Here is a 22,291-nt window from a genome sequence, read left to right on the forward strand (position 1 = left end):
TATGACTATTGTCGCCATTTCTCTTCCTTTTTAAAATATATTATACATTTTGAACCATTGTGCTCATTTCTCTTGAAATTTTGTTAGCCCTCCCGAAAAAGCAATTTCTGGTTTCACCCTGCTATAAACCAAAGAAAACTAAGACAATAACGTATCAATTTTAGCCTTGAAAGTTTTTAGAATAACTTTACACATCTATGGGTACAATAGTCATATTATTTTATATGACATGTCAAACTTTTTTGAGCTCTGAATTTATTGATTAATATATTCTAGTTTCATTATATCATATTAATGATAGAGTGTTGTTATTGAACCTCATTCAAACTCTTTTTCGGGACCCAAAATAATAATCAGGTAGACCGAATGATGATATTAGGCACGCGTAACCTGTCATGCTTCTAGGGTATAGGACGTGTGTGGATCAACGACATGTGTAAGTTTAGGGTTTTAAGTTCCTTTGAGCGGGAATACCAAGATTTTTAGGTAGGGGTTTTGAAGTTTTTTGTGAAGAGTGTACACCACATGACGTCATTAGAATGGAGCTTCATTTAATGCCTTGCAGGGCATTAATAGCACATCCTTTTGGCTTCTTTGTTCTCATTTCTTTTCAAACACATAAACAACACATTCTTTTTGCAGGTGACAACCTTTGGAGCTTCGAGGGAATTTTCAACGCCTTTTCACCGTAAATTACTCTTCATGTTTCTTTTTGAGTCCGTTTTGAATCTTTGTTGGCTTTGTGATCGATTTTTGAGTTAAACCCTAAAATTGTTAGGAAAAGAGTTCTTTTGAGTTTGTTTTGCTGTGGAAAGGATTTTTGTGAGTTTGGAATGTTCACGTGCTTTTTCTCCAAAGATTTTTGACTTGTGTTTGATTTGAGAATGGGATTTTGGAGTTTTGCCGAAATTTTGGTTGTGTTTCGACTAGTAGTTGGAATTTTTGGGTTTTCTAGATTTTGGGTAGGATAGAGGATGAAGTCGACTTACGTAGGATCTTTCTTCGGCTTGCCTCGGTCAGCTTGACCAAGTTAAGTGAGGTGGGTGAGTGAAAGCTTGAGGTGGGAGAGTTTTTGAATTAGGGCTCACATAAGTCATCCAGTCTTTCAGAGTGGAGAGGGATCTAATTCAAAGACATTTTGAAGGCGTAGTCACTCGTTTGTCCTAACCGAGTCAAGAACTTCGTAGGAATAGGGTTGGTTTTGATAGAGCGCTTTGGTCACTCAGTTGCCTGGGGCAAGTGGATAGTTTTGAAGTAGAAGATAAATTTAAGCTGAAGGGGTAATTACTCGGTTGTCCTGACCAAGTTGAATGTGTTTTGAGTTGTATTTAAAACAAGTAAGGGATATTTACTTGGTTGTTCTAACCGAGTGAAGAGAGGAAGCAGTGTTCAGTTGAAGGGTGACGTAGTTTAGCTTTGGTGAAGATTCGGTTGGTCGCTGGGTCAAGTCGAGTATGGTGACCTTTTGAACATGTCGCAGTTAGAGTCGAGTGAGTGGATGAGGGCAGGTATGGAGGGTGACAATGATTATGAGAGAGCCCCAACAATGGTGGTGATGCCAAAGGGAGGAGATGTACCAGTCGGCATTCCCAAGGGGTTGAGTGTAGCTGCTCCTGGGCTGAGTGGTGCTGGATCTGATAGAGATAGTTTGGAACGGTAAGGGACAAGTGGGGAAGAGTCTAAGTCTGATAGTTCTGAAGACTTGCCCTCTACTAGTGGTGGTTCAAAGGATGAGCCGAGTTGGCCAGGTAGTGGGATACTGAATGTGGACTATCCACCCTTGTTGAAGGAGGATGATGCGTAGAGGATCAAGACACTATACCATATTCCTGAATTGATCAAAATAAGGATACCCAAGTCGTACGAGAGGGTCGACTATGAAGCAAAAGGCTGGGTGAGTGTTTATGAGATGTGGTTCTATGACGGGTTGAGACTTCCAATACCCCGTCTCATCTGGGAGGTGCTGAACCACTTTATGATTGTGCCAACCCAATGTTTCCAAATGGGTGGAGGCTATTGATGGCTTTATAGGTTCTTTGTGTGCAAAACCAAGTCATGTTTGGATTGCATGAGTTGTTATACTCATATTTTTTGAAGGAGCAAGACAAGGATAAGGGTAGATACGCGGTGACCCTCAAGCATGACTGGATCCATCTTGTAACCAATCCACAGTCGAGTGACAAAAATTGGAAGGAGCGCTTCTTCTTTTTAAGGGTGAAGCAATCTTTGGAGAGAGAGTCCAGGGCGAGATTCCTTACACCTGGCGATCGACTGGTGAGAAACTTATTCTTGACTTTGTATTTTGATTACTAAAGTCTTATTATGTTTTTCCTTTGCATATCCTGATTTCAATTGAGCTGGGCAGAGTGGAGATGGCTTGGATGTGCCGATTAGTGAGGTTCTTACCATTCCTAAAAAGAAGAGGGATTGACAAATGGTGTTGGAGGAGGCCAACTTGAGGGCGAGTCACTTGTGGGCAAGAGTTGGGGCAATATAGTGAGGTATCCCCTTCCTTTTGTTGAAGCAGATGTGGAACGTGTTGCTCATTTGCTACTTTTTGAGTGTTGAAAATGCGGATTTATTTTGTGATTTGGGGGTTAAATTGTAAGAAATTCAAGTTTTAATGCATTTTTAGGATGAGTTTCCGTACTTGTTTTGTTATCTCCCAGAATCATGGGTTTTGTTGTGTTTTCAGGTACTCAGGTGCAAAAGGATGGATTATTTGTGTTTGTGTTGGTGTTCGGACATCCTAAACCCATGGAGTGTGGATAAATCAAGGTGAGCGGAAAAAGAGTGAAAGTCTGCATCTGCACCCCAGTGCATTTTTCTGAGTCGTGGTGTGAAGATGACGAAATTGAATTTGAGCCACATCACACTTCTCTAAGCCACAGCATAAATTCTATGAAATCCAAATTGCGCCATTGTAACAGCCACTTTCTACTCAAGTACTCATGTAATATACATAATAAAATACATATAAAATAGTGTAAAGAGTTGGGCCCAAAATTTTCTTTTTATTAAACATATGTATATGTGCTTTACAACCATATATATTTTTACATAAAATTATAATATGTACAGAAGTCGTCAAAAACATGGTGGACAGTGTAACCGCTTCCCCTCGCATGTCGATGTCCATCCGACCGCGTCCTCACCTGGATCCTGCAAACATAGGAAATAACGGGGTGAGCACTAAAACATTGCTCAGTAAGTAAATTCTCTACCCATCTAACCCCGTAACTCTCACTCTAATTCTTTCCTTACAACTTCTCATTCAATTTCTCTCTTTGGTACTTCTCTCTATTTCTCTTTCTTAGAACTATTTTCTATTAACTCTCTTTAGTAAGTCACGGCCCCATCTTACTGGGGGCACGGCCGGGACTCGCTCCCACTCTACGTGACCTCTACTCGTTCTAGCCGATCGGACTCGGTTATGCATGGATTCGGAACCCTTGGCCATGTGAGTGTATCATCTCTCTCTCGGGTACTCGGGTATAGCCCTCATCCGCATGCACTCTCACGGACTACACCACTTCTCTATCTCATACTCATGCTGCTCTCTCAATGCAGCGTACATGCGGGAATACTCTACCCATTACTCACGGGTTCCCCATCGCACAACCTACTCTATTCTCTTTCTCTTAGCTCTTAAAGTAGCTTATGCTCAAATTCTCTACTATGTCTCAAGCTACTTCTTAAGTGTATAATCAAATGTGTATAGATAGCTCATGCTCACTAATGCATTAATGAAATGCCAAATACAAGATTGCATCAAAACAGTCATTCTGCACAAGTCACATTAAAAAGGGCATAACTTGCATTATATACCTCGGATTGCTACGGTTTTGGTCTCGTTTTAAAGCTTAGAGACAGGGCTACAACTTTTATGTTTTGGTCTAAACCCAGTTCAATCCGTAAAAGGCCAAAACATTACTCAAAAAGTCACGGCTGTGACAGGGCAGATTCCACTTAGGCATTTCATCAAACAACTTTTGTGCATACCAAAAACTCTAATTATCAATAACTCTACTCTTCTCTTTAATCATCCAAAATGGGAGAAAAACTCCCTTATATAGTCATAATTCCTGCCAAGGAAAACACTCCCAAAAATATTCATACAAACTCCTCCAACTTCAACTCAATTTCCATCTCTCATCACACATCAAAAACACTTCTCATAATAAGTGTATTCAACAACCACAAAACACATATTCATCTCAACTCAATTCTCAATAACATAACATACTTATACAAGCATACATCTCTACTCAATCTCTAAATCTCTACTCAAAAGCTTATTCAAAACTCAAGTTGGTTGGATTTACTTACCTTTTGAAAAAGTGACTTCTTTAGCACTTTTCCTTTCCTTTGTTGTCTTGTCTTCTCTCTACAACTCAAAACAACAACAAGAACAATAACAACCAAATAAGACTTCAATATAACTATAAGCAAACTCACATCTAAAGCAAGAATCCTTACCTTAGGATGCTTTAGATGAAATCTCTACCAAAAATTTCCCAAAAGCTCTCTAAACTCCTTAGAAATCTTGGAAGATTGGATGGAGAAATTGAAAGAAAGTAGGTAATGGAAGAGGCGGTGGAAATGGATGGACTAAAGGGTTTCTCTACACTTAACCCTTTTTAGCTCATATTATAATCATCATTTCCCATTTTGCCCTTGCCCTTCCTTGAAAATTTCATCTATATCCTTTGATTCTTTACAAATACACCCCCAACAAAACACAATATATACTAAATTTCCTTACATTTTACTCCCCAATTTTCCTACTAATTAGGGGTAAAAAGGTCATTGTGCCCCAAAAGAAGAATTCTCTAGAAAACTCAAGAAACTTTTTGTTAGGCTCTTCGCCACGGCGAAGAACAATCCGTCGCCCCGGCGAAACACGGCAGAGCCTACCCGTGGGTGCAGCTCCTCATCGCCGTGGCAAAGCTTCTTCTTCGCCCCGGCGAAGCTCGAATTTCCAAACTTCACCGAATTTCAACCAAAACCAAGGCAAACACTTAACCATGACAACAAACAAACTCAAATGAAGCTGAAACAGTGAATCCTTTAAGTAATATAGACAATCTTAAGTACGTACCTCAAGTGAGATATTACAACCGTGGTGTGATAGGGTTTTTGTCGAAGGAAAAATCACTTGGAGATGTGCTGCAGTGCAAAACTTTTAGCCGCAGTGCAAATAGCGATATTTGGAAAAACTCTGCCTTTTCAACCCTAATTTGGGCGACCATTATTTACAATTATGCCATTTTTCCTAAAAACTATATAAAGGCAAATTTACTTCGATTTTCAGATATATTAGGTTTTAGAGAACACTTTTTCAGCCTTAGAGGCTTGGGAGAGAATGATTGATTGTGTAAGGCAAAACCTTGATCTTCTTAAGGGGATTTTGCATCCAAATATGTAAGGGTAAGATCAAGGTTTGTTTTCTTGTATTTATGAGTAGCTAAACTCTTTGCTAGTGTATCTAATGTAATCTAATTAGACTACTTTATGTTTATTGTTTAATTGAATGTTTAACGATCCAATGGTATCTTAGTTTCGTTCATTTATGTTTATTGAGTTGATTAATCATTATTATTGCATGATTGCCTTTGATTTACGATTGAATGGTTGTATGAGTCAAGGTTAGGCTACACGCCACTAGCTAATCTCAGATTGCTCTGATGAATGATTGATTTATGTATGTGTGATGCCCTTGATAGATGTGAGTTGATTTGTGTTTGTTTTGGATCGATAGACATCAGTTAGATTAACAACATAAAGTAGGTTATGGTGAAATGGGATACACTAGACCATTTTTCGTTGTTGATCACTCGTTTAGTATCGTTTTTATCTTAGTTGTTATTTTAGTATTTTTGTTATTCATATTTGAATTTTAGTTAATTTAGATTTTATTGAATTGTTGGATATTTTTTTATTATCTCACTTGATTTTATTATTTTAGTTGTTTTTTTACAGAATATTAGATTAATTGATAGCTCAACTCTTTGTGGGATTGACCCTTACTTGTGTACTTTACTGCAATAGCAACCTATGCACTTGTAGAGGAATTAAAGTTCTTTTTAACCAAACAAATTTTTGGTGCCGTTTCCGGGGAGTTAGAGTTATTTGATTTCTTTAATATTTGTGATTTTATTTTTGTAGTTAGATTTTGTTTTTACTATCTTCTAATTGTTTTGTGTATTTTTGCATTACACTTTTACCTTGTTTTGAGTTCTTTTGAATGCAAGGTCGCCGATCGTTTGGAAAAGAAGGGCTTCCTTATTTTGACAGGGTGAATTTGATCGGAAGAAAGAGAAGAGAACCTTAAAGTTTGGAAGAATCAAGTGCATTAAATTCAGAATCAGAAGAAGAGATGACAAATCCACCCCGCCTGATTAAAGAGTATGCACGTCCTACCATTGGAACGTTGCCCTCTTGTATTGTTTTGAGTGCTACAACGAGAAATTGTGAGTTAAAGAGTATCCGTTTTTAGATGCTCCCTTCATTCCATAGGATGGCCACTTAAAAACCATTGACATTTATTAGAGATTTTTACTCAACTGTGCAAACTTTTCCTTTGTAGGGTTTGACTGAAGATCAATTGAGGATGAGATGCTTTCCATATACATTGAAAGACGTAGCGAAGAGTTGGTTCATGTCACTGGCACCCGCTTCACTTACCACTTGGGACACAGTTTACAACAAATTCATAGGTAAATTTTATTCTCATGCGAAGACTGTAGAACTAAGTGGTAAAATTGCTACTTTCTCTCAACTTGATGGTGAGCCATTCCATGAGGCTTGGGAAAGATTTAAATTGATTTTAGTTCAATGTCCACATCATAGATACCCTTAAGAATTGTTGAATCAGTTTTTCTATGATGAATTGACACAGGCTTGCCAGGCCATAGTTGACAATGCTGTAGGTGGTGCCATGGGAGAAAAGACTGCAGAGGAGACATACGAGTTGTATGAGATAATTTGCACCAACTCCCAACAAAAGAGTGTTAGAGGGAAAGCAAAGGGAATTTGTGAAGTGAGTGTTAACACTGAGTTGGTGATGCAAGTGTCCGAATTGAAAAAACCAAGTCAAGACCATGTGCAACATGATGATGGGGCAAGGACAGAGTAGTTCCAATGAGGTATGTGCTATTTATGGTCATGTTAGCCATAGTACTAATGTTTGTCCTTCAGGTGAGAGCTTTCCAAAAGCTGTGGAGCAAGTGAACATGGTGAACTCTTACAACCAAAGACCCCACAATCCGTATTTGAACACATACAATCCTAGGTGGTAGAACCATCCAAACTTTTCATGGAGAAACAACTAGTCGCAAGGAAGTTATGAACACATCATGCAACCCAAGAAGCCATCATTGGAGGAGACATTGAATAGTTTCATTCAAGTTTCTCAAAAGAACAATCAGAACTTCAAACAAAGATTCCAACAACAAGATGCATCCATAAGGAAGATGGAAGTCTAGATAGACCAAATTGCAGAATCATTATAAGGCCATGTTCTTGGAAAGTTACCAAGCCAACCTGAGCAAACGAAAGCGGTCATAGATTTGAGGGGTGGTAAGGTAATTAACAAGGACATCAATTCTAAAACTAATGAGCCCTTGTCTAATTTTGCTGGTAAAAAGAAAAAGGGGAAACAGCCAAGTGCACCTGTGCAGAGTGAGGAGATTGAAGATCCAAATGTGCCACCGAAGCCTTATGTTCCACCTGTGCCTTTTCTAGGACACTTGGTTAAAAGCAAATGGGATAAGTCATTTTCTAAAATATATGATATTTTATCTAAGGTTAATTTGAACTTATCCTTGCTTGATATGATCAAGAACATGCCAGCTTACGCTAAATTCTTCAAGGAGTTGAACATTCTTAAGTGTAAGTATGAGCCACACGAGAAAGTGATGATTTCAGAGACGGTGAGTGCGATGCTCCAATGCAATTTACCACCTAAGCTGAAAGATCCAGGGACCTTTGTTATCAACATTATTGTTGGTAAAAAGAAAGAAGAAAGAGCGATGTTGGACTTGGGTTCAAGTATCAACCTCATGCCATATTCCATCTATTAGTGGTTGGGACTGGGAGAACTAAAACCTACAACAATGACCTTGCAATTGGAAGATCGATCAGTGAAATATCCAAAAGGTATTGTTGAAGATATTTTAGTTCAAGTTGAAAAACTAATTGTTCCTGTTGATTTTGTGGTGTTAGATATAGAGCGGACTTCAGACCATAGCAGTGAGTTGCCTATTTTGCTAAGACATCCCTTCATGGCCACAACAAAGACCATCATTGATGTGCAAAATGGAAAGCTAAAAATTATGGTTCTTGATCAAACCGTTGAATTTTCAGTTTTCAATTCTATGTCTTTACCTTCTGATACTATGTAAAACCTTTCTCCAGTCAGGTATCCTCTGAATATCCCTCAATGAGAATCCGGGGGATACATGTCTAGAGAACGAGTTGTAATTAGAAAAAATTGTGTAAGGATAATAATAATAATATCCACAACATTCATATAAGATGTCACACAGGATCCAAACTTATAATTTCAAAAAGTTTAAGAATTTATCTGGAAATTACACAATCAAAACATATTTATAGGGTGGAAGCTTCCAAAGGTGTTTCACAAACATTTATCATTTGCATTATTTACATCAAGATGACAATAAATCATCTCCCCTCACGTGTAACCTCACTGTCTCTAGCATCCTTCGCTTCTAGTCTACCTGCAAAGCAATCAACAATGAAAGGGTGAGTGCTAATCGCTCAGTAAGGAATGATCCATTTCATTCTAAATGTGCTACTTGACCTTCATTTGAACATATTTGTTAACACACCACTTATCTTTTACATCTGGGTATACTTCCCTTTTCTTACTAATTCATATGATTTTCATAATTTTATCCCATGGCCATATAAACATCAATGCATACACATACAAATAAGTATGTAAACATAGTACACACATATTACATGTCATGATATAACATCTAAATATCATCTAACATGAGTATAAATCATCTCATGATGTAAATAACATCATAACTCATGTAATGTAACTAAATGCATATGAAGCATTTAACGTCTACCTATTGGACTTTTCTTACATCTTAAGCACTTTATATCATCTAGCCTCAAATTCATCTAGAGCTCATATCACGGGAGGCGTGCTTACGCGTTATTTAGCATCTAAAGCTATATTTCTTTTTCCTCAACTGGTATACGAGGTATGCTTACGTGTTTTCCATCATGTCTATATGCTCTCTAACATTTTATGGCATGTAAATACATATTTTAGTGAGCTTAATACTTTTAATTCATCTATGGATTACAATCCATTTATATTAACTCTTGCTCACATTCATCATCTTAAACATGTATTACTTGCATCTTCATGCCATTTCAAACATTAATCATGCATAGACATCATGACCATGTATATCTTCAAAGATCATCTAACTAATGGGCAAACATTAGTACATGGCTTAATCACATCAATATATAATCATTCATACATAAGAATAATCAAGTTAAATCTTAAACTTTAATAACCAAAGTTTTACTTCAGCCATTTTCCATCCATTTCTCAAATGAATTGGCTTTGGCATAAGCATAAAAGTTAAGGGCTATGTCTTAACTTTCTAATGCTTGAAGACATCTCATTTCGATTTTTTAATTCAAGTTTGATTGAAATACTGAAGCATGTTTAACATAACCCCTAAACTTACCAAATCCAAATTTTTCATATTAAACTATGCACATCAATTCCTATTGACAATTAACCAATAGGTCAACTTATGGATCAAATAAACCTCCCCTAATAGTCTTTAACATCTAAAGGAAGTGTGAAATCTCATTCCCATAATCATCCATTATTGCTATAACATTGTAAGCTAATGCAAACAACACATCCACTTCTAATAGCAACCATTCAACATCATATGGCCTCCAACCCTACAAGTTTTGCCACAATCAACATCAATACTTCATTTTCTTCAATTAAACATCAAACTCATGAAACATAAATGACAATAACATCATGTATAATGAATTCAAGGCAATAAATAAATTAATGAGTTCAACTACACTTGCTATCAACTATTCTATGCCTTAAAGCCTTAATTTAAGGTTTCATTAAAATCTACAAACCCTAGCATAATTCCTAAAGTCATGGGAGGTTCTTCCTTAGCTTTTTAAAGATTCCCCTACCAAATCCTTTGCCTTTATCTTCTTTTACACCTTAATCCTACATATATAACATTATACCTCAACATCTATCTCAATCTTCAAATCACATCAAAACTAGGGTTTTTAATCCTTACCTTAAACCCTTCAATTTGAAGATCCAAGGCTCCTATCTTGTTCTCCTTGAAAATTATGCAAAACTCCTTTAAAACTTAGAGAGAGAAAGCTTGTTTCATGGAAGATTTGAGAGAAAATGGAAGAAAGGTTGAAGAAATGATATCTCTCTTGGGTTGAACGAATTTCCTCTCATTTATAGGAAAATATTTCATTAATTTTCCAAAATTATGCTATTGGCCCAAATTATTTTTAATTGTATAACTCATAAGTCCTTAATTCTTTGTATAAGGGTATTTTGGTCATTTGGCACTAAACATAATTATTACTTAATTAATGCCATTAAATGCAATTAAGTCTACTCATCCTTGACTTTTGCAATGCTTATCTATAGGCAAAATGACTATTTTGGCCCTAATACCGTTTTATGGATAATTGATTCATATCATTCCAAATGAATTGACTATTTTGCCTTTAGTTAGATTTTATGCTTTTTAACATAAAATTAACATCTAAATGACTATTTTGAGTTGGGAACATACCTTTGACATCTTGGGTATTACATTTCCTCCCCCCTTACAAAAATTTCATCTCCAAAATTATTTAAACAGCTCTAGGTATCGACTTTTCATATTTTGCTCCATTTCCCACGTAGCTTCTTCTATCTTGTGATTCCTCCAAAGCACTTTTACTAGTGGAATTTGCTTGTTTCTGAGTTCTTTTACCTTTCTGTCAAGGATTTGAACTGGGCATTCCTTATAAGCCAAATTATCCTGTAATTCCACTTCCTCCATCTGAAGCATGATGCGTGATTTCATAAACATGCAAATGTAGCAAGTGTACTAGTCGCAAAAAGTAATAAAGTGATAAGTAGAGTATCGTTCCCACGAGGATAGTGTTACTAAGTACCGATTTCTCTAATTTAAGTCCTAATTGAAGAAACAATAAATTGGATTGATGGAAAATTAACAAACTAAATACAAATTAACAAATTATAAATGAATGATAATGAAATTAAAGCAAAACCCAACAACTTAACTAATTAAACAATGCTAAAAAAAATGCTAGGGTGTTGATTTCACCTAGATACGCTAACCCAAATCATAGAATCTATTACCCAAATTCTAATTCCTTGATTGAAAATCGAATTCCCTAAGTTATAAAACATACCTTCTCATGCTACATTTCCCTACTTATCCCTATTAAGCTTCCGCACCAAACAAAATGAAGATTAATAGTTCAAAGTCTTTTAAGTTTTATGGAATTCTATCTAGATTTCATAGATCGCTAAACCTATCTCTAGCGTTTGCTTAATCTAAGGTATTTATCCCAACAGGCACAATCACAAATCACTTCTCAGTATCATTGTGAACAACACACATTTGAATGGTGATCAAACATCCAAGAGTCATTAAGCAAAGAGATAAACACTCAATCATGAAATTAAAACTCAAAGTAAATCAATTCATATAAATTTGAATCATTGTATCAAGGTTACATCAAACCCTAACTAAAAAACTCAGTTCATACTCAAAAACAAAATAAAATAAAAAAAACAAACTGAATCAAGATTCATCATTGAAAAACAAGCAAAAGATGGAGAAATCTTCTCTAATTTGAAGCCCAAATCTTCAATAATCTTCTCCTTCCAAGAGCTGCCTTCCAAATGACGAACCAAGACCCTTTTTTCTTCCTATTCGTCCTAATTTAAACCTCTTTAAGGACCAAGCCCTAGCAAACCAAAATGCTTCGTTTTATTTTTCACATCTGCTGCAGTTTTCGCCGCGGCAAAGCTTTTTTCTTACCGCAGTGAGAATCTTTCGGACCAAATTTGAGCATGATAGATTCTAAATCTGGAAGATTGGTAAACATATTAATTGTAGCCCTTTAAATTATCTTTCCACTAGTTCAATAATCAACACAATCCGAGGTCTACCGCTCAAGTTATGGAAGAAATACAGAAGCACGTCCAAAGACGTTTTTCTTCAGTTTCCAACGTACTGTTCAGGACTTCAAGCCAAGTTTTCACCCTTTTCCAGTAAGAATTAGGAAAAATCCAAAACATTAAAGTTGTAGTTCTACTTCTTATCTTTCCAAATCTTCTAACATTAGGTCATTCTGAGTTTCCAAACTCAAGTTACATAATTTACGCTCAAAGCTGTCATTTATGCTCAAAATCATCATTTAGGCCTACAAAGACAAATTAATAGAATTAGGTAGCAGTTATGACCCAAATTGTATGAGAAGTATCCTAAATCCTATCGAAATTCAATGCAAAATCATAGGGAAAAATAGGATTATCAAAGCACATGTGAAGGATCACTAACATACTTATGCAGCAAAGAGACATGCAAAACATTATGGTCTCTTTCCCTGCTCATTGGCAGTGCAAGTCTATAAGTTACTTTTCCTACCCTTTCTAATACTTCAAAGGGTCCAATGTAATGTGGAGCGATCTTGCTCTTCTTTCCAAACCTCATAATATGTTTATAAGGCACGACTTTTACAAAAAACCTTGTTGCCTACTTGGAATTCCACTTCTTTTCTTTTTAGGTCAGCATAGCTCTTCTGTTGATTTTTGGGCATACTTCATTCTTTCTCTAATAAGCTTGACATCTTCAATCATTTTCTGGGTCATCTTTGGTCCAACTGCTTGAATCAAAGAGTCTTTTTCTCCAATATCATCCTAGTACAAAGGGGATATGCAGCTTCTTCCATATAATGCTTCATGTGGGGCTATCTGGATACTGGATTAGTAGCTGTTGTTATAGGAAAATTCTATTAGTGGAAGTATATCACTCCATTTTGCCTTGTGATCCATACAACAAGCTCTAAGCATGTCTTCAATCACTTGGTTAGTCCTTTCAGTTTGGCCATCAGTTTGAGGATGATAAGCCATACTGAAGGCTAACTTTGTACCCAATGCTCTCTGCATTCCAACCTAGAAGTGCTTCAAGAATCATCTCAACTAAACGATTGGACGGTGAAACAGTTTGCATATCAACAAAAGACTGGGCAGTGAAATTGAACGATGCTCTATGGGCGTATCAGACAACTTTTAAGACTTCAGTTGGGATGAGTCCCTATAGGTTAGTCTTTGGGAAAGCATGCCATATACCAATGGAGTGAGAGCATAAAGTGTATTGGGTAATCAAGAGATTGAACTTTGACATAGACAAGGTTGGACAAGAAAGGAAATTGCAACTAAACGAGTTGGATGAGCTTAGGAATGAAGCGTATGAGAATGCTGAGATCTACAAGGAAAGAACTAAGCTGTACCACGACAAAGTAATGCGATGGAAAGAATTCCAATTAGGTATGAAAGTGTTACTTTATGACTCACGGTTGCACTTTTTCCAAGGAAATTGAAGTCAAAATGGATTGGGCCATTCATGGTTCGAGAAGTGTTCCCTCATGGAACAGTGGATATAGAAAACTTGAAGATAGGAAACCGATTCAAAGTTAATGGACACCAGCTAAAGGCTTACTGGGAAAATTATGCTCCAAAGAAGGAATTGGAGTGCTTCAATGATCCTGAATGACGATTGAGCGTCCCGTCTAGCTTAAGATGATAAACAAGCACTTATCTAGAGGCAACCCAAATGTTTCTTTTCCTTTGTTTATTTCATTTTTATTTTTTTGCTTTTGTTCAGTTTTTTTGTTTATTTCAGTTTACTGTTTTGATTGTGTTATTTTGTGGGTTTGAATTTTCAAGAAACCTAACACTTGCTTCAATTTTTCCAGAAAAAACACTTTATGTTGCGGCTCAGATTATTCAAGTCGCGGCACAATTGCGTCACCAGACTTGACGATGGCAACGAAATCAGGCCGCGGCTCAAATCATTCATGCTGCATCGAAAATGCAGCAATTTGACATTCAACGACATAAATACGCTGCAATTCAAAAGTTTCAAGCCGTAGTGCATTTATGCCATTCTTCATTTTGAGCAAGAAAACCCAAATCACGCCGCAGCGCAATTCGTAGAATATAAAAGAACGCGTCAGATCTCATTTGTACTGTAATGCAGTTCTTTGCCACTGTCTTAAATTTTTCAACCAATCTTGCATTTTTCTAACACATCCTCAACACTTGTTTGACCTTGTTTGGCAGATTTAGGATTGATTTTAGGCTAGATCGATTTGGGCATTTTTTATTTTAGGGCAAGTCAATCTCAATTCAAGGTTTTGATCATTGATTCTGATTGGGTAAGCATCCTAGATTGCTTATTTGTTATTTTAATTGCATATTTGGCTTTGGATTTTTGAGTTGAGTTGAGTTGAGTTGATTGCTTTGGGTGTTGATTGAGTGACATTTTGATTGCAATTTGAGTTGATTGTGTATTGTGTTGTGATTAGGTGTTTTGGATGTTGTGTGATTGCCATGTAATTGGGCAGTGGGTGAGATTGTTGGTGGAGTTGTGTTAATGTGTGATTTTCAGAGTGTTGGTACCCAAATTGATTGTTATGGCATCACAAAAGAGGAGTAGAGATGTGGCTAGTTCTAGTACAAGTCTTGGAGGTTCCTCACGGGACATCCATGATCCTAGATTTGTGAGTTCATATGCTAAGGATAGGTATAAGAATAATGTCATTAACGGTTGAGGATTCGTGGATGAATGAGGGTTTCATTTTAAGAATCCTTACATGGCATTACTGACATTATTAGTGATTTGAGTTAGGAGGGCTTTACAGCCCACTCGAGAGCAGTTGTTGAGTCTCTTGTAATGTAGTTTTACGCTAATGCCTTCAAGCATAGAAATGGAAGAATTAGGATTAAAAGGCAGGAGGTGAGGTTTGATGTCAAGAGGATTAACGAGTTTCATGGGTTATCGACTATTTATGAGGAGGAGGATGATTTTTCTAGATTCTTTAAGTACCTAGATTATGATGAGGTGCTACAGAGTTTGATAGAGGGTCAGGAGAATGGATTCTTGCTCGGAACAATAGAAGAAAGGGTTTTGCTACGACTTCACTCACACTCATTCATAGGGTATGGGAGCATTTTGTGTGTGCCAAGATTTATCCTTCAGGGCACATCGGCGCAGTGGACACTGAGAAGGCTCTCATGATGTATGCCATATCTCAGCAGTTGTGGATCAACATAGAGGAGATTATTCATTCACAGATTTTGCATACGTTTAGATCTTTTAAATCCATTATGTATTCCAACCTTATCATTGCCTTATGTGTATTTGCAAGAGTTGATTTTGGGGATGATGAAGTGAAGAGACCACCACTTCCACCACTAACATTGAAGTATCTCCAGAAGATTACTAGTAGGGGTAAGGGAGCTGCAACCCAAGCACAACTACGTAGATAAAGAACCCCTCACCCATCGACATCTTCTACTCAATCTATATAGGGTTAGATAGCTGACTTGAGAGCAAAGATGAGAGAGTGGCAGACATGGGCCATAGGTCAGATGACGTATCAGGCTAAGTGTTTACAGATGCTTCAGCGGATCTAGTCGTTTCAGTTATCTTAGTCAGGAGTGAATCTGAGACATTTAGTATTTCCTGTCTACCTAGGGGGTTTTAGCTGAAGGCACCTATTGGTGATGTTGACATGGCTGGCAATGATGATGATGATGATTATGGTGGTGACCAGTAGTTAGAGACTGGGTGGATTTATTGATAGATTTTCTGTTTTTGATTTTCTTTTCTGCACTTTCATTTTTAGTTTATTTTGTGTGTGATTTACTTTTCAATTGTAAACCTTTAGTTACTTTATTATGGTTTCGATGTTCTTTTCTTTTCTGCTTTATTTTTATTTCCATAAATATTATGCGGATTAACAGACAACATGGATTCTATCCAAGACACCATGTGTCATTTCTTTCCTTCTTAACTCTAAGTTGTTTTGTTGGCTACACTGAGGACAATGTAGGATTTTGGTTGGGGGTGGGAAAGTATGTGAAATTTTTGCATGCCTGTAATTTTTTTTTCTATTTATGGAAGTTTGTGTTTCTTGGAAGATGTCAAATGTCTTTGATATTGTTGATTGCAATGACATGTAGTATTTAGAACAGGTGATTTTTACACTAATTCGAGAATTATCCTGGATGTTGATTTTTGCTTGAGTTCGAAACTCTCGGGTTTGTGGTTTGTTTGGTTGGTTGGTTCTAGCTTTTGGAGGTGTTTTGTGGTTAATTTCCTATGTTTTTATGAGATCCCTAAACTCTAGAACCTATTTGATGATCACTTGAGGTGAAATCCTAGACAACGCATGATTTAAGAAATGACTTAGGCCACCTTTGGACCTTTTGTGCCTCTCAAGCCAACCTTTTATGCTATTATCCTTAGTCACCCTGTTGACCCTTATTGTATATATTTAGCCTTGATTTTCTTTCTTTTAATCTACAATAACCTGTCCCATTTAACCCTTAAACACATTTCCTACCTATGATTTTCTTTCAAGAGGAATTAATCTGAAATTTTGAAAGTGAAATGTGTGTGGCTTTCAGATTTGTATAAGACTGTGTGAGGATGTTCGAAAGATCGGGCTGGGGGTTGTTGTGCGGGAAAAAAGGAATTGTGTGATAACATTGCTTTCTAAGTTATGTGTTTTTATTATTATTCCAAAAAAGAAGAAGAAGAAGAAGAAGACGACAATAAGGAAGCATGAAAAGGGTACATATTCGATTGTGGTTCGGGAGAGTGATGCAATAAAAAGAAAAAAAATAGAATAAGGGCTTTAGGGTTTGAGAGAGTAAGTTGTTTGGAGCGATTTTGTTCTTTAAATTGTAAGATTTTTCCTCTTAATTGCTTGAATCCCTTACATTCTTTCATAACCCAACACCTTAGCCTAACAGTACAAGCTTAATGAAGTCCTAACGATCTGAGTTGTGTGTTGCTCTACATTAGTGGAGAGTGATTTGAAAAGTAGGCCTATGGAGTTGTGTTTTTAATGTTTTCTATTATATGGGATCAAAATGTTGTTTTCTTTTGGAGATTGCTATGAATCCACCTCTAAGGCTAGGATTAACGGTTTGTGGATTGACTATGATGGAGAGTTGAGAACGAAGGTGAAATTGATTTTTAGGGTGTTCTTGGATGTGTGTGATCATTGCTTGTTTTGTTGCTATATGTGTATGCAATGTATGAGACATATTTATTGATGTATCTAGGAAATCCTTGTTTTGGCTATATATGTGTTAGGAAATGGTACGATATTTGTGGGTAGCATCGTTGAAAACACTCATGAGACTATAACTCGTCCACTAGGGGGACCTAGGGGTTTAAAGGCTTATTACATATGCTAAATGCAATCATGTCAACCTACATAAGTGGTTTAGTTAGGATAGATTAGTTAGGATTGGATTGTATCACTTCCATTGCTAGGGACTAGCAATAAGCTGGTCGGGGGTTGTGTTGAGTATTGAAAATGAGGATTTATTTTGTGATTTAGGGGTGAAATTGTAAGAAATTTAAGCTTTAACACTTTATTTAGGATGAGTTTGCATACTTGTTTTGTTATCTCCCACAATTATGGGTTTTGTTGTGTTTTTAGGTACTCAAGTGCAAAAAGATGGATTATTTGTGTTTGTGTTGGTGTTCGGACATTCTGGACTCATGGAGTGCAAATAAATCAAGGCAAGCAGAAAAAGAGTGAAAGTCTGCATCTACGTCGTAGCACACTTTTCTAAGCCATAGTGTGAAGACAATGAAATTGAATTTGAGTTGTAGCACACTTTTCTAAGCTGTGGCATAAATTTGATGAAATCCAATTTGCGCCGCTGCGTGATAGGGTTTTTGTAGAAGGAAAAATCACCTGGAGACGCGCCGCAACACAATTCATCTAAGCTACAATGCAATTTAAGTGAGCCATAGCGCAAATTGCGATATTTGGAAAAACTCTGCATTTTCAACCCTAGTTTGGGCGACCATTATTTACAATTATGCTATTTTGCCTAAAAACTATATAAAGGCAAATTTACTCCAACTTTCAGATATAATAGGTTTGAGAGGACATTTTTTCAACCTTGGAGGCTTGGGAGAGAGTGATTGATTGTGTAAGGCAAAACCTTGATCTTCTTGAGTGGATTTTTCACCCAAATGTGTAAGGGTAAGATCAAGGTTTGTTTTCTTGTATTTACGAGTAGCTAAACTCTTTCCTAGTATATCCAATGTAATCTAATTAGACTACTTTATGTTTATTGTTTAATCGAATGTTTAATTGATCCAATGGTATCTTAGTTTCATTCATTTATTTTTATCGAGTTGATTAATCATTATTATTGCATGATTGCCTTTGATTTACGGTTGAATGGTTGTATGAGTCAAGGTTAGGCTACACACCACTAGCTAATCTTGAATATCTCTTGATCTTGGATTGTAGTTGATGTTTGACCATGTTTAATAGTTGATTGATTGACACTATGAGTTGGGGTTAGGCTACACGCCACAACTAATCTTAGATTGCTCTGATGAACAATTGATTTATGTCTGTGCGATGCCCTCGACAGAGTGAGTTGGTTTGTGTTTGTTTTGTTACTTTTATGCCTAATGAGTTTTTGTGATTTAGACTAGGCTACACACCACTAGTTAGTTTGGATTATGAAAACACTAGGTTGATTCGGTTGGCCACAACACGACCTTACCTTGGTAAGTATCGACCCTAAGATTTGGATCGATAAACATCGGTTAGATTAATAACATAAAGTAGGATAATTATGGTGAAATTGGATACACTAGACCATTTCTAGTTGTTGATCACTCGTTTAGATATCATTTTTATCTTAGGTGTTATTTTAGTACTTTTGTTATTCTTATTTGAATTTTAGTTAATTTAGATTTTATTGAATTGTTGGATATTTTTTAGTATCTCACTTGATTTTATTATTTTAATTGTTTTTTACACAGTATTAGACTAATTGATACCTCAATTCTCTGTGGGATTGACCCTTACTTGTGCACTTTACTGCAATAGCGACCCGTGCACTTGCAAAGGAATTAAAGTTCTTTTTATCCAAACACTATTGCAATCATATTTTGTTTGGTAAGTCAAGCCTAAACCCACTAACTATTGAGGAATTTACGATTGCAAAAGGACTTATGAAGAAGTTAATGATTCCAAGTACGAGTAAGTCCATCGTGAGGCGTTGTGAAAAGAGGAAAATAGACTCTTTGACTAAGGAGGAGAAGAGGGTGGAGGATGTGGTTATGACTCCACCCAGTCGACTTATTGTGACCGAGGCCGGGTTATCTAAGACAGTGGTCTTGGACAAGGAGAGCAAGATACTGATTTTCAATGTCCCAGCTACTGTGTCGACTTATTCAGATGCAGCTTCCATAAGCAAATTGGTTGATTCATTCCTATTTCCTACAGACTAAGAGCTAGCTGAGTTAGATAAGGGTGGTTGCAGCTGCTGATTAGGGGGTTTCTCGTGCCTTCTAGGTATGAACCAGACTTTTATTTTACTGTATTTTCTATGTGACTCAACACTGATTGATTGATTTTGTGCAGGCTTTCACAAGCAGTTTACATCTCAAGAAGTCCACCATGGTGCAGGAGAAAAAGATACAAGAAATTTCTAAGTCCAATACCAGCCTGTGATTGAGAGAGGCGATGGCCCAAAAAGCCGAGAGAGAGAGCCAGCAATGGGTGAAGGAAGTCAAGGTTTAGTTGGAGCAATTGAAGAAGAAGCTAGCTGAAAAGGATGCAAAGATTGAGTCGTTAAGGAGTCAGTGTCTCACCATTGCTGATGACACTATCATCAGGACCAAAAGAGAGCTGATGCTAGATTACAAGTCTGAGAAAACTGCCCATTCAAATCCAGATGAGGACATATAGCTTTGGCGAGAGATGAAGGAGGAGGAAGAGGAGGTTGCTAGACGAGTAGATCAAAAAGAGGAGCAGGTCGAGGATCAGATCCTTGATTTCGTTGGTTAGTTGGGGCGGTGGACTACGGAGTTGAAGGATGGAGCTAATGTTAGTGACCTAGCTGGAGGGACGACTGTTGGGGGAGGTGATAGAGGGATTGAGTTGGTGATGAATGAGATGACTTGTACTGATGATATGGGGCATGATGCTCTTTAGACTTGTATTTATTCTTCTTTTTTATATTTTGAGGCCTAGGATGCCTTTATTTGTTCATGGCGTTTGTGCCTCTTTGTACTGGATACTTGGCCATTTGAGGCTTTTTATATTCAACATGTGTTTCCATTTTGTTTCCTTCTTCGTGGATGACTAAGTTGATTGATGGTAGATGTGTTGAGGGTTTGACCCTCTTTTTATAACGCCTTGTATATGTAACTTGTTTGGATGAGTCATTACAGTTGAGTCAGTGTAGTCTAACTGAGAGTATGTATTATTGAGTCAATCTGAGCCAACTAATTATGTTTGTGGTAAAGTCAAGCTCAATAGCCCAGTTGGCAGTGCCATTTGAAGGTGATCTTATATGGCGAGTCCGTATGAGTAGACTAAAGGTGTAAGCCTTAGAATGTTATGGTCTAGTGACCGAGCTAGTTTGAATCATTTAAAGGTGAAAGCGTATGTACCGAGTCGGTATGAGCCGACTGAAGGTGAAAGTAAACTTGTAGTTGAATATTTTTAATTGAACCAGACCATGAGGCCGACTAAAGGTGAATTGAATGGCAGGTGGTCGAGTCAATGTAAACTAAGGTTAATGCAATCGTTTTGTTGAATAGTTCTTTTATTGAATCCAAGGCATGAGGCTGACTGAAGGTGAAGGAGGTAAATAGACCAACTCATCCTTTTTTAAAACAAACAAAAATAAAAAATGACGTTGAGACAATTCTTACTAGAAGTAGTAGTGTTTGAGGTGGATTACATTCCAACTATTGCTGATGTCTTTGCCTTCGAGGGACTGGAATCTGTAGGTGCCTTTTCCTACTTCCTTGATGATCTTGTAAAGCCCTTCCCAAGTAGGGCCAAGTTTGCTAGGGTTGATCTTTTTGGTGTTTTGGAAGACTTTGCGAAAGACCTAGTCACTTTCTTTGAAAGTTCTCACTCTGACATTACAGTTGTAGTGTCGAGTGGCCCGCTGTTAGTAGATGGCATTGTGAATGTTGGCTTGCTTATAGAGCTCATCGACTGTGTCCAAGTTGTGGCAAAAGTTTGGTTGTTGGCTTTTTCATCTAACCATTGGAGTCTTGTGGAGGGGATTGATACTTCATCTGGGATGACTACCTCAAATTCGTATGTGAGGGAGAAAGGAGTTTCACCAATGGATGAGCAGGCTGTTGTTCGATAAGACCAAATGACACCTATGCGCCTTTAGCTTTCTGGAGGCGCTTCTTTAAAGTCTGCATGATTGTTTTGTTGGATGATTCAGCCTGACCATTCGATTAGGGGTTACAAGGGGTAGAGAAGCTAAGCTTGATTCCCCACATGTCACAAAAGTCTCTGAAGTCTGAGCTAATGAACTGAGATTCATTGTCAATGACTATTTCCTTCGGTATTCCAAATCCACAGATAACATGTTTCTAGATGAAGACTTTTACCTCTCTGTCTCTGACTTGGGTGAGTGCCTCGGCTTCCATCCACTTAGTAAAATAGTTAGTGACCACCAACATGTAGATTTGCTACTTGGGTGCAGTTGGGAGTTTTCCAACTATGTCCATCCCCTACTCATGAATGGCCAAAGTGTGAGGATGAAGTTGAGTTGCTTAGGCAGGAGGTGTGAGACACGGGCAAACCTCTAACATACATACATACAAAGTTTAATCCTTCACAAGTGCACGAGTTGCAATCACAGCATAGTGCACAAGTGCACGAGTAAGGGTCGATCCCATAGAGACTGGAGGTGCTCTCGCGATCCTAGAAACCATGCCTTGTGAAAACAATAAGAATTGAAATAAAGAAAACGTAAAATCGACATTAAAGTAAATCTAAATCTAACTATATACAAAGAATCCTAGGGCTTGTAACGCCCGCATGAGGTACGTTGTTATTGTTTCCTCTTTCGCCCTTAATTGAGTTGTTTTTGGTAGTATTGTTTGATTGAACGTGG

At 37.3% G+C, this 22,291-nt stretch overlaps 1 non-coding gene across 1 annotated transcript; it reads right to left on the reverse strand.

The window, feature by feature from the left end:
- Positions 1-6,748: 6,748 nt before the first annotated feature.
- Positions 6,749-6,855, reverse strand: LOC116131754. The gene has a single exon (XR_004128292.1). It is a non-coding gene; the product is annotated as a small nucleolar RNA R71 (small nucleolar RNA).
- Positions 6,856-22,291: the final 15,436 nt, after the last annotated feature.

The sequence above is a fragment of the Pistacia vera genome, unplaced genomic scaffold (genome assembly GCF_008641045.1).
Source record: "Pistacia vera cultivar Batoury unplaced genomic scaffold, PisVer_v2 Contig240, whole genome shotgun sequence".
NCBI classification, from domain to species: domain Eukaryota; kingdom Viridiplantae; phylum Streptophyta; class Magnoliopsida; order Sapindales; family Anacardiaceae; genus Pistacia; species Pistacia vera.